General features: G+C 41.0%; 1 long non-coding RNA gene across 4 annotated transcripts; it reads right to left on the bottom strand.

The window, feature by feature from the left end:
- Window positions 1-12,061: 12,061 nt before the first annotated feature.
- LOC103348680 (uncharacterized) lies at window positions 12,062-25,265 on the bottom strand. 4 transcript variants are annotated; one of them, XR_016230995.1, is made up of 3 exons: window positions 25,111-25,265; window positions 14,042-14,140; window positions 12,062-12,208 (listed from the first exon to the last, which is right to left on the bottom strand). It is a non-coding gene; the product is annotated as an uncharacterized LOC103348680 (long non-coding RNA). The 4 variants fall into 4 exon arrangements; XR_016230996.1 differs by having other exon boundaries at window positions 14,050-14,140; XR_016230997.1 differs by having other exon boundaries at window positions 25,120-25,265.
- Between the last annotated feature and the right edge of the window lie 584 nt (window positions 25,266-25,849).

Raw genomic sequence — 25,849 nt, 5'->3', positions numbered from 1 at the left:
TTAGTATGTTTAAAAGTGATGGAATATTGCTGAAATGAGGACTATGACGAAGCAAGAGCAGTAATTCAGTGCTTTTGTTTAAAAATGAGTCAACTTATTTGAGGGGGGAGAGAGGGAGAGAGAGCGAGCTCCCAATTGCCAATTCACTCCCCAAATGCCTGTAATGGCAGGGGCTAGGGCTGTCTGAAACCACAAACCATGAGCTCAACCCAGGTGTCCCACTTAGATAGTAGGGAGCCGCTGTACTTGAGCCTTCACTGCTGCCTCCCAGGGTGTGCATTAGCAAGAAGCTGGATCAGAAGCCAGAGCCAGTGTCCAAACCCAGGTACTCCAATGTGGGGCACAGGTATCTGACTGCTAGGCTGAGCATCCACACCCTAAGTGCTTTCTGATTAACATAAGGCAGATGCTCCATATTTGAAAGTTGACTGTCCGAACAGGTTAGCATGACAGAAAAGATGCTAGAATTGAAATCAAAAGAGCAGATGAGTCTATGCTACAGCTGCTCAGAATGTGACCTTGAACAAGTCTCTCTCAGACTCTGCTTCAGTTCCTTATTTGCTAATCAGTGTTAATAAATCGTATCTTCATTCACCTACCTGTTTATTATAAAGATCAAATGATGGGGCTGTTGCTGTAGCGTAGCAGGTAAAGCCACCGCCTGCAATGCCGGCATCCCATGAGGGCACCGGTTTGAGCCCCAGCTGCTCTACTTCCTATCCAGCTCTCTGCTATAGCCTGGGAAAGCAGTGGGAGATGGCCCAAGTCCTTGGGCCCCTGCACCCACATTGCAAGACCCTGAAGAAGCTCCTGGCTCCTGGCTTCAGATCAGCACAGCTCCAGCCATTGTGGCCATTTGGGGAGTGAACCAGAGGATGAAAGATCTCTCTTTCTGTCTCTGCCTCTGCCCCTCTGTAACTCTGCCTTTCAAATAAATAAATAAATCTTTTAAAAAAATCAAATGAGAAATAGAAACAAAACCGTGTTCTGATTTTTCTACAGGACATCAAGATGCCACATCTCATTGGTCATAAGAGCAAAATCTCTCCATATGAAAGATACAGCATTCTTTCTAATCAGTTCCTTCTACAACTTCCAACATTCTCAGCCAGCACTGTAGTTCAAGCAATTGTAAGTCAAACCTCAATACTTAAGAATCTGAAAGACATGAATAAAAGTGGCTATGCCACAAGTGTGTTTGACACACACAGGGAAGAAATGGCTTTGTGTGGTCAGTTTTCACAATTGTGGTCCTATGCAACAGATTTTATACTTCCAAATTAATATACTGTTTAAAAAAATTGGAATAATTGGACACTGATGGAAAAGTCCAAAAATTGATTTTCAAAAATGTGTCCAAATTTCCATAATTTTTTTTGTCTAAAGAGTATTATTTTGGGGGGCAGCACGTGGCATAGCGGGTAAGGCAGCCACCTCCAGGGCCGGCATCCCATATGGTCACCGGTTCGAGTCCCGGCTGCTCCACTTCAGATCCTGCTCTCTGCTATGGCCTGGGAAAGCAGTAAAAGATAGCCCAAGTCTTTAGGCCCCTTCTCCCACATGGGAGACCCGGAAGAAACTCCTGGCTCCTGGCTTCGGATCGGCGCAGCTCCGGCTGTTGCAGCCAACTGGGGAGTGAGCCAGAAGATGGAGGACCTCTCTCCCTCTCTCTCTTTGCCTAGCCTTCTCTCTCTGTGTAACTCTGACTTTCAAATATATAAATAAATCTTTTTAAAAAGGGTATCGTCTTTATAAGTATATATATTTTCATTTAAAATAAATTTGCAATCATTTATATTGAGACTTTTAATTAAGCGACTAGACAAGTTGAGAACTTTCCTCTCATTGTGATATCTAATAAAAGAATATAGCTCTGCGGGAAAGATAATGAATCAAGTGACAGGGGCGAGTTAATAAGATTTATCATTGCATAAAGTCTACATTTAGAATGTTGAGGGATTTGGATCTGTCAGTAAATCTCTATGGGAAAAAAGTAATTTCAGTTTGGTGCATCTAATATTTATAGCATATGAGTTGGCACAAAAGCTGTTCTGTGAAATCATTTTGAAAATCCATTGATTGATTCATGTATTCTTGATATAATTTTTTTGCCTCAGTAAACACGCAATATTCTTACCAGTTATAACACTGATTGGATGGTCAGAAAGTTTAATCTCACATACACACACACACACACACACACACAAGGGCTTCTAAAAGTTTGTGGAAGTGGAATATACAGATGTTTATTTTGCTGTAAACATTATTTGAAATCCATACATATATCTAGCATAATGCTCATTTTCTATGAACTTTTTTTGAGCCTGCATATTTATTAGCTGCTTTCTTTCTTTGAATCCTTGGGGACCATGAAAAATAAGGACTTGCAAAGAGTTTAGAACTAATTAGTCAATGAAATTGCTCTTAGCTAACATAAATAGTTTCCTACTCATTTGTATCTCATCAGTGTAAGCCTTTATTTTAACATTTTAATAATGTAACACTTTCAGTAAGAGTGTTATATAAATAGTATAAATATCAGTAATGATGAACGAATACCTGAATTAATTATTCAAGAAGTACCCACTAACATTCACAAATACTTCATGCTACCTTTCGAAAGAAAAGCAGAAGCAACTAATTGCAAAAAGATAAATACTTTCAATATTCAACACATTTGGCATACAGAGCATATTTGACACACTTAATTTATAAGTTTCATATACCATTACCCATATTCATAAAATATTGCCCACTATAAACAGAACTTTCTTCTGTATACCTACAACAAAAGGCAGCACTGCCAAGAAGCAAGAGGATTGTTTCAGATTCCAGATTAATAGTCAGTCTACTTGGAACAGATGTTAAACCCTCATCCACACCCATGTGCATCTATTATCTGTTTCCGGTGGAATGGGTTTTGCTCTGATCAATAAATGTATCAGCCTAGCTGTTCATCTTGTTAGAGAGGTCAAAGGAGTGACAGGAGTACATCTGTTTTCATGTCAGATAATGTCTCAGGTAATGAATCCTCTCCAGGTAGATAAACAGCATTCCCTCAATTGTCCTTGGGTCTCCTACTGCAGACCCGATCCTGATGAAGCTGAGGCACTTGGGGAATTGAAAGTGTTGGCATTTCCTGAAACATTTTTAATCTAAACTTTATACTCATCTATGTGGTATTTTCAGCTCTTAAACAATGACCCCATTGCATAATATACATCTAAGATGATGGTTGTTATATAATGCATTTGCATATGTCGGAAAATGTAGCAGAGAGACTTTTCTAAAATGTAGCCAGTAAAAAGTGTTTTCCATTGCCTACTGCTAGGTTTAGGTGTGGTTTGAGTGATTGTGACTGGAGGCTTTGTGTCCAGACTGGCAGTCTTGGAAGGTAGTGCAGACTTTTAAGAGGAAGGGCCTGGTGAGGCATCCTTGGGTCATCTGGGACATAAATTCAAAAAGGATTGTGGGACCCCACCTAGTTTATCGCTCTGCTTCCTGGCCCCTATATGGTCCTTTTGCTGTTCATACTTCCATCATGGCCGTCTGCACCATGAGGTATACCACCTTCGCTGAGCCTGTGCTATGCTGTTCAGAATTTCAGCATCCGGAATTGTGAGCTATATATACCTCTTCTCTTACTATAACTCTTGCGAGCTAACGGCCTTGGGTATTTCATTGTAGAAACAACAGAAAGCTGACTAATGCATCTGCATAATTGTAAAAGCTCTTTGCAAGGATACATATTACATTCATCACGCTAATAATTAACAAAAGTGCATAATGAGTACAAGATACAAAATGTCTATTAGTGCATATTAACATATGTGATTACCTTGCTAATACTTGGTGAATGGAATACTAATATTGTTCTCACTTAAGTGAGCAAATGAGGTCAACCACTAGTTTTCTGTATGGAAATTTTTTGAAAGAAAAAACATGAAGGTGATGAGGTTGCTTCTGGGTGGGTGAAGTTATTGCATTTCATCAAGCCTATTTCCTGTAGCAGAATTGGATGTGATAAATAGATTCAGTCACTTTGATTTGTGGTCACTGGCTGAATCGCTAGCATTCATTTTAGCTTCCACTTTGGCATTGATTGACCATGGAGTCCTGTCACTTGAAGTAAGTCACTTGAGCCCTATAGTCATCAATGTCCAGATTGGTAAAAGATAGAAAGTAACTCCTCATCAAACAGCCATCCCTGGGGAATGGGCATTCTTCATGCTACAGGCCAAGGTGCAGTCTTGCCAATAGACTTGGGATCCAATTAGCAGAATAATTGGCAACAGTGAAAGTTGACAGGCCCCCTGTGTCTGTGTGGACTGCAAAGAGGAAAATGCAATCATCCAGAATTGCCCCCTCCTTATCACCAGGAGTCTGAGATCCTACAATCCAGTAAAATCTGAAAACTTCAGGTAAATTCAAGATCGTCAAGTTACTTTTTCAGTTAAAGATTTAAATATACATCAAACACTTAGTACTATCCCACAGGCTAAAGGGCATTTCAACTTCAAGTTTGGGAAGAATGTGACAACTACAAAAACAAAATATATTCAACAGTGACTTTTGGCTGAAACATTCATAATATTTTCCAACCCAGAAAATGTACCCATGTCCTGGCCCCTGATGATGGATAGACATCAGGAGAGCATCATTTCAGAGTTAGGCCCTGCACTAAAGATGCTGACATTACTGAGACTGCAGAGACCTGGGAAGACAGGGAGAATGTAGTTTCCGGAGGTGCAAGGAGGTAGCAGTGCCTTCATTTTGAGGCTAGGGCTTGCAAGGAAGCCTACGGTCCCGAGAGACGAACCCTGACCATAGAACAAGTGGGAGCCAATCAGGCTACTGAGATCAGACTCAGAGCTGAAGGACAACTCATTGAGACCAAATCTCCTGGAGCAGAATAAAAAGTCTCAATAATAAACAGTAGCAGTCATGCTGACATCAGACTAGGACCAGGAGGAGCCCAACGTGGACTCTCAGTGTCTGGATTAGTGCGACCTTAGATGACTGAGAGTGGAGTGATACTTGATTTTCTTCATGGGGTTGTTCCCTGCCTCTGGGTATGGTCACTTCTCCAGTTACACAGATGAGAGGGCTGTGGGGTCAGGGCTCCTTGTAGATCATTACATCGATGTTGAACATTGAGTGACCCGATCCAATCCCACCAAAACCTCTCTGTAACTTGCTTATGTTCCTGGAAGACTTGGTGAAGCATTTACAAACATTTTTTTCTGTCCAGGGAGTGATTTAGAAAAAAATGTGTACATTCTGAAAAGGAGTCAAGGAATCGGAAGCACCATTCCCATCCAGAAGTGAAAACTGCAGCATTCATAGCATCGCAATTCAGCTGCGGTCCAGTCCTCTTCATTAGCCAGCAATCCCTCTCTGACTTTGAGTAGAAATAAGCAAGCATGAAATTTATCAAAAGTTATAACATTTTCCAGACACATCTACAGTTAATATATGGAGTTTAATTTCTGTAATATTTCATTAAAGCACATATCTAGAAATAAAAATGTACCAGCAATTCTATTAACTATTTTCAGATATCCACATTTCATCAAACAGTCTTTAACTCAGGTAATGGCAAGCCACAGCCTATGGACACCACTGGGCTCTACTCATTAGAATATACGCAAACATTATCCATTTTTTCTTGAAGAGACAGAACCAAATCTAGGCCAAAAATTCATCCTTGAGCTAGAATTTTGAAGTCATTTGTCAAATGTTAAGACCATGCTGTACTATTCCTTATGAAAAGAAAAAAAAGTGATCATATGTGCATCCCATGTGACAAGTAAACTGTTTATTAAACTGGATATACATGGATAAAATTGGATATCCTTATCAGCTAAAATGCTAAACAAATTGTCTAGACAGATACATGTCACCAATTTGATATTAGTTTGCCAGCTATTTTTTTAAGATTTATTTATTTATTTAAAAGGCAGAGTTACAGAGAAAGAGAGAGAGAGCAAGAGAGAGAGAGAAAGATCATCCGCTGGTTCACTCCCCAGATGGCTGCAACAAATGGCTGCTTTGGCCAGGCCAAAGCCAGGAGCCCAGAGCTTCTTCCAGGTCACCCATGTGGGTGCAGGGGCCCAAGTACTCCACTGCTTTCCCAGGCACATTAGCAGGGAACTGGATGAGAAGTGGAGCAGCCAGGACTCATATGGGATTATGAGAGATACATAATTTATACATAGGAATTTTTATGTTAAAATTTTATTCTATGGGTGGGCATTGTTGGTGCAGCAGGTTAACCTACCATTTGAGATACCTGTATCCTATGTCAGAGTTCTGGTTCCAGTTCTAACCACCCTGCTTCTGATCCAGATTCCTGCTAATGCATCCTGAGAGGCAATGGATAATAGCTCAAGTGCTATATGCAAGTTATACCATGCATATGCAAGACCCAAATGTAGTTCCTGGCTCCTGGCTCAGCCTGGCCCCCAATCCTGGCTGTTGTAGGTGTTTGAAGAATGAACCAGCAGATGGGATACCTCTCTCTGTCTCTGTCTCTCTCTCTCCCTGCCTTTGTTACTCTGCCTTCCAAGTAGATGAAAAATAAACAAATGCTTTTTGAAATGTTATGCTAACATTATCTTGACATAATTTTGCTATGCATATGTGATTAATCAGTGACACAACAGAATTAATATTTCAATGGAGGAAAATATTTCAACATCATGAGAGTTTTATTTCAAGGTTGTCAATGGATCATGACCTGATGGCAGTTGTCAGAAATACAGACAGAATCCTTCTTCAGGCTCTCCACATCCAGCAGTCTTATTTTTAAACTCCTTCACCAACACCCACAAAGCTGACTATCAGCTTTATAAGATGATGAGAGCTTTAATATTTCTCCATCTCTCATCCCTGTCAGTTATCAACAGAGGTCAAACTTATGTGGATGATCTTAATGAAATCTTCTAAAGGTAACAGTTTAGAAAACCTTTTTCATTTCTTAAACTAAACTCATTTCCAACCATTAATATCTCATACCTTAAACCTGCCTATTGGCTTGCAGCTTATAACCACCACTCCACTTGTTGCCCAAATCCAAACCTAACAATTACCTTAGATCTTGACTTCCCTATCATTTTTCTTCTTCATTCTATCATTATACCTGTAAAATATTCTCCAAGATCAACCCAGGTCTTTACCCCCATGAAAATCATTTTATTTCACAACTTCAACATTTCCCAAATACGTTGCAATAACCTCCCATCATCCTAATTTTGGCTTCTTCACAATGGAACTTCTTCCCTGTACAATCTGATTAGGATGCTTCCCTGTTTAGAACTCTTAAAGGATAGCTCAATATCTGCAGAATAAAATTTAGGTTCAAAAGTTGTAAGATGTGCTCCATCAGCTGTCTCCCTTTCTCCTCTAGCCGTCAAGTTTTCTCTTTGTAAACCTGAACCCCCCTAATCTCCTTCTGCCCTACTCAATCTTCACTCCAGACCTTGCCCAGTCTTCACACTCTTGACTTTACTCATTCACATTCCAAACCTCGCTCTGGGAAGCATTTCTCGACCTGTCTGTTCTTCCCCCATACAACGTTAATTACCTCTTCTCTGTGTGTGATTTCATGACACTTGATAGCATATGGAGTGTTTTATTACAAAAGATGGCTGCCTGTGCTCTTACTAGACGGTGCATAGCTAGATGGCAAAGGCTGGGTGATATTCATGTTTTTTTCCTCAACACCTAACATAAAGCTATGTATTTAGCAGTAGCCCAAATGTTTTACAAAAATAATAGATGTGAATGAAATAATGAATTCAAACTATCCTATTGCTTTTATTTTTATTTATTTATTTGAAGGAGTTGCAGAAGGAAAGAGAGAGACAGAGAGAGAGAAATCTTTTATCTGCTGGTTCACTCCCCAGATGGTTGTAATGGCCTGAGCAGGGCCAGGCTAAATCCAGGATTCAGGAGCTTCTTCCAGGTCTCCCACATGGGTAGGAGGGGCCCAAGCATGTGGGCCACCTTCTGCTGCTTTCTAGGCTATTAGCAGAGGGCTGGATTGGAAGTGGAGCAGCTGGGATACGAACCAGCACCCATATGGGAATGCTGGTGTCCCAGGCAGTGACTTAACCCACTATGCCACAGCACCCATCCTTCCTGGTTTTTTTTAGCCAATGAATATCCTAACTTCTGACCATAGTATCAAGCCTTTTACAAAGCATGTCCCTGACCTATTCTAGAGGAGAATTGATGCTGCTTTCACAGAATGACACGGTAAACTCATAACCTCAAAGAAACCATTTAAGTAAATTCCATTAAAGTAAACCATTTAAGTAAATTAAGTAAAAATAGTCTAACCAGCTAACAGCTATGCTTGGAACTTTCTATAGTAAACATAGAGTGTATTTTGTAAGAAATAAAATTCTGGGCCGGCGCCGTGGCTCACTAAGCCAATCCTCCACCTGCTGTGCCAGCACCCCGGATTCTAGTCCCAGTTGGGGCGCCAGATTCTGTCCCGGTTGCTCCTCTTCCAGTCCAGCTCTCTGCTGTGGCCTGGGAAGGCAGTGGAGGATGGCCCAAGTGTTTGGGCCCTGCACCCGCATGGGAGACCAGGAGGAAGCACCTGGCTCCTGACTTCAGATCGGTGCAGTGCGCTGGCCGTACCAGCCATGGGGGGGGGGGGGGTGTGACCCAACGGAAGGAAGACCTTTCTCTCTGTCTCTCTCTCTCTCACTGTCCAACTCTGCCTGTCAAAAAATTTAAAAAAGAAATAAAATTCTTCATCTATAAAGAATGCTTACAGTTATGAAATTCTTCCATTTAAATTAATTTGATATTTTTAAGGAATTGTATTTGGCAAAACATTAATTTTGTAGAAAGTGAAACTGAACTTTAAATCGCATAAATGATTTTTCAAGGTCACAAAGGGAGGACTGAACCAGGATAAAATATATGAATTTGATATACCAGTTAATGTTTTTCTACTCATCACATTCACAGAAATATATATATATATATATGGAAAGTACATAACAGCATGATCTTATTTTGTCACCTCCATATCTAAATATATGAAGAAATATTAAAATACATTTGTTCTAGTTGTATACCTACCTACTAGAAAGTTCTAACAATGACAAAGGTAATTATGTTTCTTGTATACAATCCTTTCATTTTCAATTCTTGAACTTAGCACTAGTAAGATTTTTTTCTTGTGCCTTTTGTGGCTGTTTACCCCCAGAGCTGTCAAGGCTATCTCCTAATGTGAAGAAGAAATTCTTTATCTTAAAATAAATGTTATCTAAAAATAAATGCAGTACAGTGTAGCCACCCAAGTTCACCCTGTCCCTAGCAGTCTCAGATGAATATGCATCTCTCTGACATTCTAACAGAGCAAGGGGTGAGCTCCTTTCTGGAAAACTGACAGTTGCTCAGCTAAGAGAGGCAAGGGGAAAGGAGTAGTTCACTCTCCGAGTGATGTGTTTTAGGCCGACGGTCCTCTTCCATTGAGTTTAACCTCTCCAGACATCTCCTACAGAAGAAAGACTTTTCTCTGACAATATCCAAGTGCTAAAGAAAATATCTATACTGACAGGTAGTTTCCTAGTTTAAGGAAAAGCCCTGATGCTTGAATTTGCACATGATGGCAAGAACATTTGGATTTCTCAATATTAAAAAAAAAGTAGTTTAAGAATTTTCTAGGTGGCACAGAATCTAGGTGGAACTGATATTTCACCTAAACCTTAGTAACCTAGAAGTGACTCCCGGTCAGTGATGAAGAAATCACACCCATACTCTTTGAATTGATTAATATTCATTCAGTCTATTCATTTATTCATTCCTGAAACAAAGTAAGCCTCTTCTATGTGTCAAACATTATGAAAGGCACAGATAAGATGTCTAGGGTAAGATGAGCATTGGGATGAAAATGTCACGGAGAACTCTGAAAGATTCAATGCTCTCATTGATCCCTAAAAGAGAAAGAAAACTGGTCCAAGCCAAAGAACCAGTTTGTGATTAGAACCAAAATGAAGAGAGGGGAAGGCATTTGGCACAGGGGTTAAGTTGCCACCCAGAACTCTCACATCCCATATTGGAGTACCTGGTTTGAGTCCCTGCTCCTTCACTTTTGATGCAGTTTCCTGCTAATGTACACCCTGTGAGACAGCAGGTGGTGGCTCAAACACTTGGGTCCCTATCATCTACATGGGAGAACGGGGTTGAGCTTCTGGCTTTCCTGGCTTTGTCCTGGCCCAGATGTTATTGGCATCTGGGGAGTGAACCAATGGATGGAAAATCTCTCTCTCTCTCTCTCTCTCTCTCTCTCCCCCCCTCTCCCTCTCTCTCTCCTCTCTCTCTCTATCTCCCTCTCCCTTTCCCTCTCCCTCTCCTCTCTCTCTTCTCTCTGTTGAATAAAATGAAAATGCTCACATAATAGATACATATATAATTTTTAAAAAATGATTAAAGAGGGAAAAACATTGTGACATACTGGACAAAGCCACCACTTGCATGCCAGCATCCCACATGGGTGCTGGTTTGTGTCACAGTTGCACCACTTCCAATCCAGCTCCCTGTTAATGGCCTGGAAAAAACAGCGGAAGATGACCTGCATTCTTGGACTCCTGCTACCCATGTGGGAGGCCTGGAAGAAGCTTCTGGCTCCTGGTTTTGACCTGGCCCAGTCCTGTCTGTAGCAGCCACTTGGAGAGTGAACCAACGGATGGAAGATTCTCTCTCTCTCTCTCTCTCTCTCTCTCTCTCTCTCTCTCTCTCTCTCCCCACCCTGTAACTCTGATTTTCAAACAAATAAATAAACCTTTAAAAGTAATAATTAAAAAAATACTTGGCACATATACAAATAACTGCAAGAAATTTAGTAATACCAGAACTAATTTAGAATCAGCAAAAATGGAGAAAAGAAAATTGATTTAGGTACTGTAAAAGGGTGAAATCTAGAACAGGTGTGTAGCAAAGCTGTTACAACACTGCTTGGGGGGACTGAGCTAGCATTCTATATGGGCACCCATTTGAGACCTGGTTGCTTCACTTCCAATCCAGCTCCCTGCTAATGCGCCTGGGAGAGCAGCAGAGGATGGCTCTAGTGCTTGGGCCGCTGCATCCACATGGGAGACCCGGAAGAAGCTCTTGGTTCCTGGTTTCAGCCTGGAACAGCCCCAGCAATTGTAGCCATTTAGGGACTGAACCAGAGGATGGAAGATTCTCTCTCCCTCTCTCTCTCTCTCTTTCTCTGTCCTTTCTCCCCCCCCTTCTTCCTTCCTCTCTCTCTATATAACTCTTTCAAATAAAATAAAAATAAATCTTAAAAAAAAAAGACACTGCTTGGAACATTTCCATCCCATATTGGAAGTGACCAGGTTCAAGTCCAAACTCCATTCCTGATTCCAGCTTCCTGTTAATGCACACCTGGGGTGGCAGCAGGCATTAACTCAAAGACTTGAATCCCTGCCACTCACAAAGGGCCCTGGATTTTATGCCAGCCTCCTAGCTTTAGCCTGGCCCAGCCCCAGCTATTGCAGGCATTGGGAGAGTGCACCAGTACTCAGAAGATCTCTCTCTCTGTTTCTGTCTCTCTGCCTTTCAAATAAATAAAAGTAAATACATTTTGAAAAAAAGATGGAGAGTCAAAAAGAATCAGTGATTTGCTGGCAGAAATCAGAGAAGCATGACATTTCCTTTTCTGATCTGGGTGACTGGCTGAATAATGGTGCCATTTCCTGCATGAACAAAAAACAGGGGGAGAAAGAGAAGGTGGAGAAGGAGGAAGAGGAGTGGGTAAGCCTGAGGAAGAAGAAATAAAGTTAGAGCTACCTATGAAATATGCAATGGGAATGTCAAAAAAGCACATTTTCAGAGAGATATTTGGACTGTATTTTAGTTTGGGGTTTACTAACATGGAAAGCATAAGTGGAAATTTTACTTTTGAATCTTTTAAAATTTTCTTCTGAAAATTTACTATATATATATATATAAATAGTTTAAATAGTCAAAATTTTTGACAATACAAATTCTTTTAACTCTGCGGCTCTTTCTTCTCTTCCTTGCCTCTGTATTTCTTACTAGCATGCTGGACAAGCATTCTTTGACTGCTCCCAGTCTTAGGTATTACATATTAATTTCCAGTTATGGAGGGCGAGGATTTACCTCTTTTCACCGTCTCCTTGATTGGAGTCTTCTTAACATAACTGCATCACAATTGTATCTGGAAAAATAATGTGTTTTTATTGCTCTAACTATGTAAATATTATGTACAGATAGGCAACCTGGTGTATTTCTTTTCTTATACAGGTTTGTTCTCTGAGGAGTTAATTACAGTCAATTTTCTTTAATATTTTCTTTATTTATATGAAGGGCAGAGTTACAGAGAAAGAGAAAGAGAGGGATCTTCCATCCACTGGTTCAATCCCCAAATGGTGGGAACTGCTAGGGCTGGGCCAGGCTGAAGCCAAGAGCCAGGAATTCCATCGGAGTGTCCCATGTGGGTTGCAGGGGCCCAAGCACAGAGAGCTTGATCAAAAGTGGAGCAGCTGGACTCAAACCAGCCTTTGGGAACTCGTACACAAACCCCATTTATTCTCCCTTCCCCACCCCTGCCACCGTGTTTCACGCAGAGTTCTCCACATGCTTTCAGGGCAAGAGTGAATGAAGGACATTGGAAGAGCAGGGGGACTGGAAACTCTGCATTTCAAAGGTTAGGTGCGATGATAACTCGCCTGAATGCAGAATTCCAGCTTGGCTGTTTCCTGGCATCCCCTGTATCCCCTGTCCTGTGGTGACTGGTGTCAACTGTGACTCCATTATCTGAGCAGTCGCTCCATACACACAACTCACCAGTTGAGGAGGATCAGTATCTTTTCCCTCTTTCCACACAGCACTCAGCCACGTGTACTCCTCCCAGCTTACATGATGTTGTCATCACAGAACTGTGTCCTCTTTAACATATTATGACATCACTTGATTATGCTATACAGTCTAGGTATTTAAACTACCTGTATATTTTTTCCATTTTTCCTTGCTTCCAAGAAATAAAAAGTTAATAAAACATTTAATAAGCTCATTTATCAGCTTATTTTAAATAAAGATGAATAAATTAATAAAATGAACATATAAAAAGATATTTTAGACCTATATAATTAATAGAAGCTTACAATATAACTAAAATTAATATCTTACTATCTCATGGCTGACGCTGTGGTGTAGTGGATGGGCCGCTGCCTGCAATGCCGGCATCCCATATAGGCGCTGGTTCAAGTCCCAACTGCTGCACTTCCAATCCAGCTCTCTGCTGTGGCCTGGGAAAGCAGTGGAAGATGGTCCAAGTCCTTTGGCCCCTGCACCCCCATGGGAGACCCAGAGGAAGATCCTGACTCCTGGCTTCGGATCAGCTTAGCTCTGGCAGTTGCGACCATTTGGGGAGTGAACCAACGGATGGAAGACTCCCCTGTCTCTCTCTCTCTCTCTCTCTCTCTCTCTCTCTCTCCCTCTCTCCCTCCCTCCCTCTCTCTGCCTCTCTGTAACTCTGCCTTTCAAATATAGATATATATATATATTATACATATATATATATCTTACTATCTCAAGCTTATATAGTTAATGAACTTTTCATGTGCATAAAATTCATCTATTTAAATGAGTAGTAGAGAAGTTAAAAAGATAATTTTTCCATCACATCACCCTGTGCAAAATCAACTGATACTTTGCCATCTCTGCTTTCTCTGATGTTTGAAAATTTAGTCCTCACACTCAAGAAAAAAATATTAGTAAGCAACTACAAACTACCATCACTTAACAAAGAAACAACTCAGGTTCTGTTATATTTGATGGTGAATTATAAACATAAAATTGGGTAGTAAACATATGGGTTGTCCTTTAAAAATATAAAAGCTATAAATAGTGGACAGTAATTTTATCAATGTAGGAATTCTGGAAAATATCCGCCTCTAAGAAGAGGAGGGTATCTGTCATGAAAGACTAGGTTATGTTGCAGTAATGAGCACTTTCCAAATATCAACAAATTAGATTTACAAAGATTTACATTCTCACTCAATTTCCACGCAGCTCAGCTGGGGTCTCTCCACACATTCATTCTCCTTCTGGGGCACAGGGGAGTCTCCATCTGGAGTATTGTTGTCCCCTTAGGAAAGGGAGTGGATGAGGGAGGATGGGAGATGAGAGAGAGAATGAGAGACAGAGAGAGAGAGAGGTAAATAACTGGCTTCAAAATTTTACCTCCCCCCACCACCAACAAAATATACAATGCCTCTCACATTTTCTTGATAAATTAAGCAAACTATATAGCCCCCATCCCATTCACAGCCTCAGAGAAATGTAATTCTCCCAAGAATTATGTTTTCAAGAGGAGAACTGGAAACACTTGGTGAGTGGCATTAATAAAACCCATAAGGAGCTATACAAAGAATGCAATGGAAAAATTAGAGTAAGAAATACAGAATTTTGAGATGGATAAAAAGCTGGAGGAAATATTACCTTGGCTAAATAAATTTCGAAAAACCTATTCAGAAACATTGGAACAAAGCTGATAAGCATCTACATTCTCTCTTTAGTAAATTGATTCCTTATGGATCACTGTGAATCAAACTCTCATTTTTTTGGTAAGAAAAATGCAATAGACCATTCTCAACCTATGACAGTGCACTGTTTGAATAAGGAAACAAATTGATGATGATCTTACCTGCATACCAAGGGCAACCTCGCCATGTTTGAACATTGAGGAAAGTGATTTTATCCCAGTTTACCTGCATAGCACAATAACTAGAAAATATACCATTAAGAAATCCTCAATTAAAATTAAATCTACTGGTTTAATGAATGGAAATGCCTGACAATGTGAAACAGCATAAAGACTATTAAATGCATCATAAAGGAAATTATGATAGTTATCTTCTTAGAACCTACATGTTGGGAAATTTTTTGTTATTATTATTAACATCTCATAGAGCTACATAGAGGTTGATTCACACTCAGAGAATACTGGGACAATTATAGATATAACTGTAATGATCCTTTTGTACACTAAGGGGCGCCAGGACCATATGTTTAACATGAAACTTCTCCATTGGGAGCACTTCTCTGCCAATATCTTATATCTCATTGTGGTACTTAAGAAATGGCATGACTATTTAGGAAATAATTCCACCAAACCAAGACTCATGGTAGTCCTTGGAGGGCCAACTGAATCATACTAAAGAAATGAATGTCTCATTCCTCTTATTAAAGGTATTAATATCACTTTTAAAACCTGTACATAAATTAACTTGCATAGCATCGTCTAGATTAAATCTCAATCAACTTGGACAAGAAATGCTGAGCCTATCTTTTGAAGACTAATGAGATAATGAAAATATTATTTTATTATCCTTATATGTCCAAGGCTTTATCTGGATTGAAGAGCCAATAGATCTGACAAAATGATCTCATATATTTTCTCCACTCTGCTGAATATTGGTGTGCACGAAAAACCAGGTCCCAATTCACAAAGGAGTTTTTAAAGAGAAAAAGCAGGCATCACCTGAGAAAGATGAGGAGTTCTCACACCCTCCTGCCTCTCCACTAATCACCTACAATCCTCCTCCTTTCCAGGAAGCGCCTGGCTTGGAGACTCATCACAATGCTCCATAGTTGAGGAAAAGATCCACCTACAATGACTCTGTCACTCCAAGCAAGGAAATAGGTCTTTATAAAGTCAAAGAATACATCCATAAAGAAAAACCATTTCGTCATAACTTCCACAGATTTCCAGAGCAATATTCTCTGTCACTCTAAACTCACAGTACCTCTGGGGCTCAGGTGGTAAAGTAAGGAAGCAGAACCTTATAGAGTTCAGGCAAAGCTCTCCCTGAGTCACACAGCCAGGAGGTGCTGCAGTCAGAATTTTAATTAAAATTTGTTTGATCACAAGTTCCTACACTTCTGATGTAATTAGCACATTAGTTGTTGCCAGATTGGTGCACAGAGAAGAATTTTTCTAATATGTCTATATTTATAGTAGTAATAATCTTAGCTCATCCATCCTCCTTTAGATGTGGTACAGAAGTGCATTTCTACAGAGAAAACACAGTTTGATGTCATCTCTGCACATCTTCTAAAATTTAGATTTGTTCTGCATTTATATTATTCCTTTAAAGGAAGATAATATAAATTCCTTTGAAGTGGGTTATCCCTCATAGGGCCTGACCTATAGCTGTCACTTCACAACCCATAACTACCATCAAAATCTGTCAGTTTCGTAGGCTGGTCTGTCTATGGATGCCTATAGGAACAAGAAGTTAAGTAAGAATGCAGAAGACCCTCTCTTTTGAGTACTTGTCAAATCACTGGACCATTTTGTAAACTAAGTGAGACTAAATGTATTTGTATATGTACATATCAGTACACATAGTTTATTCATCAACAAATATTTATTAATTGTTTACACAGGTATATGAAATCAGGAGATGAAGGTTTCAGCTGAGCATATGAAAAAAGGCAAAAATAGAAAAGAGATTTGCATCTATTTGACACAGATAAGTCATTTTTATATTGCTAACATAGTCAGAGGTTAGAAAGGAAATTTTCTATACTTTATGCTTTTTTCATTCTTATAACCGATATGAGATTAATGATAAAATTCGCGTCAATAGGAAGATTATGGCCAACCATGTCATTTCTGCTTCTTAGGTAGTAGGTATAAGAAGGACTCTGATTTTTAAAAGTATGAATCAAGATGCTCCTAAATCAGACCCCATCTATAGAATTATTTATAAGAGGTTGTTCTTGAACATTGATCATTCAAGAGAGTTTAGTAAAAATGATTGAAATTCTCCTTGAGATAAAGACCAGTTAATCACTTAAGCAATTGCCTTAGTTTAAACATGATTTGGTTCCCTAGCTTTCGCTAAGTGCCAAAGTTGTGAATTGATGGTTGGAGGCTTGAGAGGCTTGATCCAATTGTGGTGTCTAGGAGGTGAGCCTATTGGAAGGTCTTTAGGTCCTGGCAAATCATGGCTTAGAAGCTGGTTCTCGTGAGAGGATGGTGATAGAAGCCTGAGCCTCAACCCAGCTTTTCTCTCTCTCTCTCTCTCTCTCTCTCTCTCTGCTTCCTGGCTCACCATGAGGTCCTTCCTCCTCATGGGCTCCAACGTGCCATCTGCCACCAACAGAGTCTGCCCAGTCTTGGGCTGTGAGCTAAAATAAACCCCTTTCCTGAATAAACAGCACATCCTGGGTATTTAGTTATAGTAATGGAGCTAAGACGGCAGTTAATACGAAACTAAATATGTATGTGCATGTCTTCCTGGTTATAGATAAACACAAATATATATCATAGTGTAGGTTTAGTGTTAACTTCTGCCAGCTTTCTTTTTCACCAAGGAGTCAGTGAAAGCACACAGCCTGCATGCTATTCCTACTCATATTGCGATCTTCTTTAATCTTTCAGCTCTGCACCACCTACTGGCCTCTTTCAAGTCGCACAGGGACCAGATCCTGCCCTGTCTCCATCAGAACAGTGACTGTTCTACAGTCAGGTGCAGAGGCAGGTGTTTGCAGACTAGACTTTGCACACAGAATCTTGGTCGGTCTTATCTCTAGCTATGCATAGGTTTCTGAGCTGCTAAAATTAGTACGTTTTCACTCCTTAGCTATGGACTGCAAGCTTTCCACAGTTATTTACTATGAAGGTAATCATAATACTCTTCATGTAGTTTTCAGCATTGCACACACTTTCTTCTGGCCTGCCCACTATGTAATTCGAGTGTTGTGCACAATGGTGGGTTTTTAGTGGGAAAACAGAAGCTCTGGACATATATCAGTTGTTGGTTATATAACTTGTTTTATGTTCTAGGCATAAGTAGTATAAGAACATAGATTCATTTTACCTAACAACCCAAAAGAGCTGAGGGAGGTGCAGAGAAATAAAGAAATGAAGGTCTACACGGAGCCAGATTTTCTAAGAAGCTACGGAAATCTGATTGGTGGGAAAAATCTCCCGAGTCCAAGCAGCCATATGGGTCCAACCCTGATATCCTGAGGTGTCACATTTACAAGGACTTTGCTGCAAGAGAGCAAGAGGATATTCTGTGGCTTTCCCAAAGCCACAGAGCCAGTAACTGGCAGAGATGGACTTTGAACCCAACAGTTTCTCTCCAAAATCCAAACCTTAACACGGGAAGAGCACCATGTTTCCTAGGAACTATTGAATTCCATGATATTTGCCCAAAATCCTAAGCCCAAGTCTCACTGCCCAGTTTCCCAAATGCCTCTTTACTTGTTGATTCCTGTGCATACTTTATTCCCCCCACCCAAACTGTAGTCACAAGTCTTGAAACATAATGAATACTCGATGATGGAGATAGGGATTATATTGCCCTACAGTAGAAAATTTCATTATTCTTATTAAAAATCTGTGGAAAATATGTGCCGCATTGACTTTGCATATCAACACTGCCCCATAAGCAGTTCCATGCACTCTCTAGGGTTTGTGCCAATCTAGCAAACAACCAGCCAGAGAGAGACACCTCTTCCCTCTGTACCAAGTTACACTTGCTGGGGTTTCACAAAATGTTTTGAACTCTATAGAAAAAAAAAAGCAGATGTTTGAGTAGACATTTATTTTTATAACACTTAATATGTGATTTATTTTAAATTCCTGTATTCTAACTGGCCTTTGGTGATAAATAAAAATCTGCACAGAAACAAGGTTTTCAATAGGTTATTGGGATTGAATTGGTGAAACACTGTCCTGGGTAGAAATGGCACAGTCGGGGACAACATTGTGGCGCAGAATAAGCTGCTGCCTGTGATGTCAACATCCCATAAGAGCACAGGTTTGGGTCCTGGTTGCTCCACTTTCTATCCAGCTCCCTGCTAATGTACCTGAAAAAGTAGCAGAAGATGGGCCGAATACTTGACCCTTGCACCCACATGGGAGACCAGGATGGAGTTCCCTGGCTTGTAGCTTCTGGCTTCTGGAAGCTTCAGCCTAGCCAGCATGGACTGTTGTTGCCATTTGGAGCTTTAACCAGTGGATAGAAGATTCTCTCTCTCTCTCTCTCTCTCTCTCTCTCTCTCTCTCTCTTCCTGTCTATACTTCTCTCTGTGTAGCTCTTCCTTTCAAATAGATAAATAAATCTCTAGAAAGAAAGAAACAAAGAAAGGACACAGGCAGATGATGGGAAATTATTCAGTAAGAGAACTTATGTGGTTCATCAGGGTTAATATTTGCAAAGACTACACTGATGTGTGTGGTCTACCATCTCCAAAACCAGACCTTGATAATTTCTACTCAAGAGCAAAGACTGGGCTGGCGCCACAGCTCAATAAACTAATCCTCCACCTAGAGGCGCCGGCACACCGGGTTCTAGTCCCGGTTGGGGTGCCGGATTCTGTCCCGGTTGCCCCTCTTCCAGACCAGCTCTCTGCTGTGGCCAGGGAGTGCAGTGGAGGATAGCTCAAGTGCTTGGGCCCTGCACCCCATGGGAGACCAGGAGAAGCACCTGGCTCCTGCCTTCCGATCAGCGCAGTGCGCCAGCCGTGGCGGCCATTGGAGGGTGAACCAACGGCAAAAGGAAGACCTTTCTCTCTGTCTCTCTCTCTCACTATCCACTCTGCCTGTCAAAAAAAAAAAAAAAAAAAAAAAAAAGAGCAAATACTGGAGAATTGGGGGGGGGGGGGATGTTCTTTTTCTTCCAAGATAACGATTTGAAGGCCTGGGTTTGGGGTGAAGTGACTAGCTAAACAAATTGGAAAACCCAGTACGATGGATTCTTCCATGGCTCTCTCCCAACACTTCCCACTCCAAGTCTCTGTGGTGGTGGAGCTTCTTCCAGGAGAAGGACATTCCCACTTTCTGTCATCTGGATTCCAACTGGGAATAGAAACAGTAAATTACCTGAAGGAAAGAAAAGGCAAGAGGACTTACTGCCTCCTGAGGCTCGGGAAGAGGGTTGTAGATGCTCTTGTCCCTGAAGTTATGAGAAATGACAACAGACTCCAACGAGGTTAGCAGGTCTCCCCTGCGTGGCTGAGAAGTTCCTGCACATAACCTCTGCCCACAGGCCAGAACAGAGACCCAGGAGTCCACTCTGCAAGCTGTGAGGTGACCACGTTCTCAAGGTCAAGGCCTTGTGGAAAAGGTCGGCATCCTGGAGAGTCCCACACATCACTGAAACACCTGCAAGCTGCATTAGTGTGGCCCCCTGAAGTCACAAGGCAAGGCTGCGAGTGACAGCTGAGATGCTGAGCACAATCCAGGCTGTGTCACAGGACTGAGGGCTGGTGGGACCTAGAGGCCTCCTGGGCCTTCAGTAACAGTAGAATGAAAAATACTGGCTCCTGGGGCCGGCGTTGTGGCCAGTGGGTTAAGCCACCACCTGAGATGACGTCACTGCAAGTGGCAGCTCTACCCGCTATGCCACAGAGCCAGCCCCCTTTCATACCTTTTTTTTTTTTTTTTTTTTTTGACAGGCAGAGTGGACAGTAAGAGAGAGAGACAGAGAGAAAGGTCTTCGTTGGTTCACCCTCCAATGGCCGCCGTGGCCGGCGCGCTGCAGCCAAAGGCAGGAGCCAGGTGCTTCTCCTGGTCTCCCATGGGGTGCAGGGCCCAAGCACTTGGGCCATCCTCCACTGCACTCCCTGGCCACAGCAGAGAGCTGGCCTGGAAGAGGGGCAACTGGGACAGAATCCGGCGCCCCGACCGGGACTAGAACCCGGTGTGCCGGAGCCGCAAGGCAGAGGATTAGCCTATTGAGCCACGGCGCCAGCCTCGTGCCTTCTTAATTTTGCTTCTTTCTAATTGTTTGATTCCATTGTTTGGGTACTCAATTATTTAAATGTTGTTTCCTTGTAAAAAAAAAAGATTTATTTATTTATTTATTTGAGAGGTAGAATTACAGACACAGTGAGGCAGCGACAGAGAGAAAGGTCTTCCATCTGCTGGTTCACTCTCCAAATGACTGCAAAGGCCATAGCTGAGCTGATCAGAAGCCAGGAGCCAGGAGCTTCTTCCAGGTCTCCCACGTGGGTACAGGTGCCCAAACACTTGGGCCATCTTCCACTGTCTTCCCAAGCCATCAGTAGAGAGCTGGATCAGAAGTGGAGCAGCTGGGACATGAACCGGCACCCGCATGGGATAGCAGTGCTACAGGTGGAGGCTTAGCCTACTAGGCCACAGCACCAGAAATTCTTAAAATGTTTCTATCAAATAAAAGTTTTGAATTCCATAACAGCAGACAATAGCTGCATATTTTTACAGTCTAACATATCATGGGTATAAGTGGTTTCTGAATCATAGTAAGGATTAAAAAAATTCAAACTGTTCAGGCTATGATACAATTTTCCTAGTGTGTTATAGAATGGATAAAAGGGAGGGTATAACAAGGAAAGTGTATCAGAGGTCTTACTCTGAAAGTTAATTGAGTTTTTAATGAAAGCTGATATGGATGTAGATAACCTTCAAATGGCAAGGAAGGCAGAAGATGGAACAGTTCCCTTTTTACAAATCAAAAGTTCCATCCCAGGAAGGTTCCAACAGAACTCAACATCCATGAAACATTGACATGGACTCTGATCAATTATTCATCTGGAAAAACTCCTAGGAGAAATCAACAAAAATCAAATTGCAAACACATAGAAGAAAAGGGTCTGCGGCCAAGAATAATCCATACTTATCCTGTCAAAATTGTCTGATTTCCACCTAGGAGATAAAATTGAATCTGATTAAGGTGAGGTTTGAAATCCACCACAATACTTTAGCTTTTTTTTTTTTTAATCTTTCTAGTCATTGTCTTCTAAATTTCTTTCCTTTTGTTTTCTGCATACAAAATACTCCATACTACTCCAAAATGTTTATTCTAATTTTAAGTAAAATACATGAAAACACATGTTAAATAAATTAGATTTCAGAGGAGATGAATGACTGCCTCTCCTGAGTGGGCTCTAATTGGCTGAATTTGAAAACTACGCACGGTCTGATCCCTTGAGCTGTTTTTGTTCCTCATCTAGTACCGTTGCTCTTAAGAACTAAAAATAACCTGACTACTTTAGCAGTGTGATTCTGAAGGAATTGTTAGAAATGGAGTCTCCCCAAACTGCCCAGATATTGAAAAGCTTTGGGCAAATGGGATCCAGTGGAGTTGATGAAATAAAAACAAGAGAGCTTTCTATAAACTCGGTTTTACAGAGACAGAAAAGCACAGCAGGAACTGTCACAGGTCCTTGCTTCTCCTCTCTTGTCGCTGGGCAGGGATTTTTCTTTGCATTTTGCTTGAGTACGGTTGTTTCAGGCACTCAATGTACACCCTAGAGCCAATTTTCTAAAGAAGAAAATACTACATATGCTTTAAAATGTGGACTCTTTGTATTAGTCATAGAAGAGAACCAGAGAAATGGAAGGATTTAAATTAGTTCTGTTCTCAAAGTCCATTCATAGCACCTCTTTAAGTTTAACCTTTCATGCTTAACGTCGAAAATAGCTCATGGTTCACCATCCAGCTCAAAACGAGATATAATGTCAGAAGATGTCTTCCCGTGTCAGAAATCCCATCCTCTCTTTACTTAATCCAGTCAACATCTTTCTGTCAACCATTTCCTTAAAAACAAGCAAAAACTCTTATTAAAACTATAAACCACCACCCCTAAAGAAAAGGCTGACACAGATGTTCACAGTGGCACTGGGACTACTGGGTTTATGGTCTGTAATTTAAACACACACAAATCTGGTCACACACACAGAGAAATACACATGCAGGCTTATCATTTTGAACACGAGCCCTCCACTTTTGGAAAAAGTATATCTTTTGAATACACAGATCATTTTATATCTGATTTACTCAGTATTAGTTTTATCTTCCAGAGCTCACAAATTAATAAAAACAAGCAAAATTTTAAAAAAAATTTTTTAAAAAGCCCCACTGGTGATGTGGTTTACATCCAGCTCTTTGTGTCCCTAGGCATTAAGCTGGAACTTCACTCCAGCCTATGAAGGGTCATTAGTCACCACAGCACCTGAAGGTTCCATATGCTTCTGACAATCCCCCTGATGGATGTGCTCTCTTATCTAAGATTTATGGTTGTGCCCATGAATCATCACCATATATAATTCAAAAACTGGCATCTGCCCTTGTGCTAGCACAGTTTATTTTCCCATCAGTGTCAACATCCTATTTTTAGAAGTTAAAATTAACTTATCCTAATGAAATAGGTAACAATGTGTGTTTATGAGTTAATTAGAACTTTAATTTGCTAATTGGGAGAAGAAATATTTGCCTCACAGGAATAAATGTGAACTTGAATTATATGGACTAGATGTTTGGGTAAGTAGAAAACATTCGATTTTTAGAGATTTTTGAACTTGGAAATCAAAGTGGAAAAGCAAATGAATTGATTTGGATGACTACCTGGCCTATAGGTCTGTATTAGGTTATCCTACATACCCACTCTGCTTCCAAGAATCAGGATGAAATGTAAAGAGAAAATTGTTGGTATCTGAACTGAATTATACAAGCAAGTTATTCTTTACACAAAGAACAAAGTAGGTGCGTGGACATACAATGTGAGTGGAAATCCAGGAAGATGAATTCCTATCTTAAAAGCAGACAGGAGGAGTGCTAAGACTACCCACCACGGAGTCACTCCACTGATAAAATTTTTCCCTAATAGCTCTCTAGTGCTTCACGAATGGGCTCTCTGTTTTATCCTATCATAAAATATCTCTGAAAATCTATCTTGATCTTCTCCCAAATTCACTCCATCATTTTTATGTATCAAATTACTAAGTGGCCCTGGACTTTATAAAATTCTGTTTTCTCAGCATTTGGTTCCTATTTCTATCTTAAAGTAAAACAAAAGAAGACCAACAATAATTTGAAGCTCGTAGACATCTTTCAAGGGCGGATACAATGCATCTCCCCTCCTTACGCTCGTCCTGTTCTTTTTGGCAGAGTCAATGGCTCTCTCCCTTGGCATTTTCTCTGTGTCCACTTCTTATAGCATCCATTGGTGTCTAGTCACATGTAATTATTGTCTACTAGATTTTAAAAGAATTTAAAGTCTATGCAGAGTCCACCAATTTGAATACATGACAGAAAGCAGACAATGAAGTTTGGCTTTTGGAAAACCATAGCACAAGTTATGGTGATAAATGGCTGCCTATACACAGACTACATGGAAAGTGACACAGATTGTAACTATAGAAAACACAGTGCTTCTAAGAGGGGTTATCTGCTACTCCTGTTTGGCCAATTCTTCTTCAGTTAGAATACTAGATCAGTATTGAGGCCAGCATTGTGGCTTAATGGATAAAGCTACCACCTGCAGTGCCGGCATCCCATATGGGGGCCAGTTGAAGTCCTGGCTGCTCCACTTCCAATCCAGTTCTCTGCTATGGTGGGAAAGCAGTGGAAGGTCGCCTAAGTCATTGGGCCCCTGCAACCATGCAGGAGACCTGGAAGAAACTCCTGGCTCCTGGCTCCTGGCTCCTGGCTCCTGGCTCCGGATCAGCCCAGCTCCAGTCGTTGAGGCCATTTAGAGAATGAACCAGCAGATGGAAAACCTCTCTCTCTCTCTGTAACTCTGCTTTTTAAACAAATAAATGAATATTTTTAAAAAAGAGTACTAGATCAGTATGTTGACAGCCTCTGATTTTTGAGACAAGCTAGGATTGTGAAATTTCACATGTGATCTCTATTTACTGAAATATTTCCGGCTAACTTCCCCAATAACATTTATATTGTGGACTAGGAAAAACATGGATTCTAATCATGGAATGTTAGAGTTAATCAAGGCTAGGTCCTAAGCTACCTTCTCATTGTGTCTTCTTTCCCATAGACAATCTCATTTCACCTATGTAGAATCACTTTCATCTCCAGGTACGTAATTCAGAAACTCATATTTCTAATTCAAGAGCCGAACATCCAGCTGCATACTCGACATCTCCTCTTTGATGACTGTTCGTAACACTTCACATTATACACTCAAAACCAAACTTAGGATTAAATGTTCGCCACTCTTCCAGGGTAATACACATCAACATGCCTAACGATCAATGTGATTGTGCTAACTCTAATCCTAGCACCTGTGCCTGAAAACTTATTTGTCTCAACCACTTACCCAACTCACCAGCAATGTCATTTTTTCCGTTCTGATTTCAGCCTCTTACTTTCAATGCCTTCTTTGTTTCTCTGTCTTCTCACCCACTAACCACTGTAGGGAAATTAGGCACACGTGGCAATTCAAAGATGGCGCCCAAAGGAAGTAAGGTGGGCGGTGCCCAAAGTTGTTTACCACCAAAGCTGATTGGCCACGCAGCATCAGGGGCGGTAACAGCTGATGATGAGTGTACAGACATATGGCTGGTCCTGTAAAAAGTCACCCTGTAAAATGACCTTTTAAGTAATTGGTTGGTCCTTAAGCCCTGCCCCAGTAATCATGTGGTCTTGTGCTTTCAAAGGCTTTGCCATGTGCCAGTAAAGGGAGTTCTTGCTTGCTTGACTTGACTCCCCGCTGCGTCTGACTGTCTCCAGGATCGGGAGGCTGGGGAACAGGCTAGCGGCGCACTTACCTTTCTTCGGACCCAGTCCATCCTCGTTCAGGTGGACTAAGACCCAGCAAACCACTTGCAACAGATTTCTAACTTCTCCCATAAATCCTCCAGCGCCTCTCCAATATTCTTGAAAATGCAGCTAAGCAAACTCCTCAGAATTCAAGTCAGGCAGTGTTTCTATGTCGCATAATGGATCAACATTTGTCCATTATTTTCTGGGATAAAGAAGAACACAACCAGGCCAAGCTAAAAAAAAAAAAAATCTCACTAGCAAGGCTCTGTCTAGTTTGGAGTCCCAACCCTCAC

Source organism: Oryctolagus cuniculus, chromosome 3 (genome assembly GCF_051225735.1).
Source record: "Oryctolagus cuniculus isolate XC-2025 breed Fujian yellow rabbit chromosome 3, ASM5122573v1, whole genome shotgun sequence".
NCBI lineage: Eukaryota > Metazoa > Chordata > Mammalia > Lagomorpha > Leporidae > Oryctolagus > Oryctolagus cuniculus.
The sequence above is the reverse complement of the archived record's forward strand: the minus strand, read 5'-3'. Positions and strand labels throughout refer to the sequence as shown.